This window comes from Physeter macrocephalus, chromosome 19, assembly GCF_002837175.3.
Source record: "Physeter macrocephalus isolate SW-GA chromosome 19, ASM283717v5, whole genome shotgun sequence".
Classification (NCBI taxonomy): Eukaryota; Metazoa; Chordata; class Mammalia; order Artiodactyla; family Physeteridae; genus Physeter; species Physeter macrocephalus.
Window position 1 is genome coordinate 27,826,394 of NC_041232.1, and position 906 is coordinate 27,827,299.

The following is a 906-nucleotide window of genomic DNA, read 5'->3' on the forward strand; positions in this document are numbered from 1 at the left end:
GGATTAATCTCTAAAATATATAAACAGCTCATGCAGCTTAATATTAAAAAAACAAACAACCCAATCCAAAAATGGGCAGAAGACCTAAATAGACATTTCTGCAAAGAAGACATACAGATGGCCAAGAGGCACATGAAAAGCTGCTCAACATCACCTATTATTAGAGAAATGCAAATCAAAACTACAATGAGGTATCACCTCACACCAGTTAGAATGGGCATCATCAGAAAATCTACAAACAACAAATGCTGGAGAGGGTGTGGAGAAAAGGGAACCCTCTTGCACTGTTGGTGGGAATGTAAAGTGATACAGCCACTATGGAGAACAGTATGGAGGTTCCTTAAAAAACTAAAACTAGAATTACCATATGATCCAGCAATCCCACTACTGGGCATATATCCAGAGAAAACCATAGTTCAAAAAGATGCATGCACCACAATGTTCATTGTAGCACTATTTACAATAGCCAGGTCATGGAAGCAACCTAAATGCCCATCAACAGCTGAATGGATAAAGAAGATGTGGTACATATATACAATGGAATATTACTCAGCCATAAAAAGGAACGAAATTGGGTCATTTGTTGAGACTTGGATGGATCTAGAGACTGTCATACAGAGTGAAGTAAGTCAGAAAGAGAAAAACAAGTATCGTATATTAACGCATGTATGTGGAACCTAGATAAATGGTTCAGACGAACCGGTTTGCAGGGCAGAAGTTGAGACACAGATGCAGAGAACCAATGTATGGACACCAAGGGGGGAAAGCAGGGGGTGGGGTGGGGATGGTGGTGTGATGAATTGGGCGATTGGGATTGACATGTATACACTGATGTGTATAAAATTGATGACTAATAAGAACTTGCTGTATAAAAAAATAAAATAAAATTCAAAAATTCAAAAAAAA

The 906-nt window shown here is 38.3% G+C and overlaps 1 long non-coding RNA gene across 3 annotated transcripts in view; it reads left to right on the forward strand.

Annotated features, from left to right (window-relative positions):
- Positions 1-906, forward strand: part of LOC114484443 (uncharacterized) — a 29,662-nt gene that overhangs the window by 13,133 nt on the left and 15,623 nt on the right. The gene's annotated exons all lie outside the window — the stretch shown is intronic.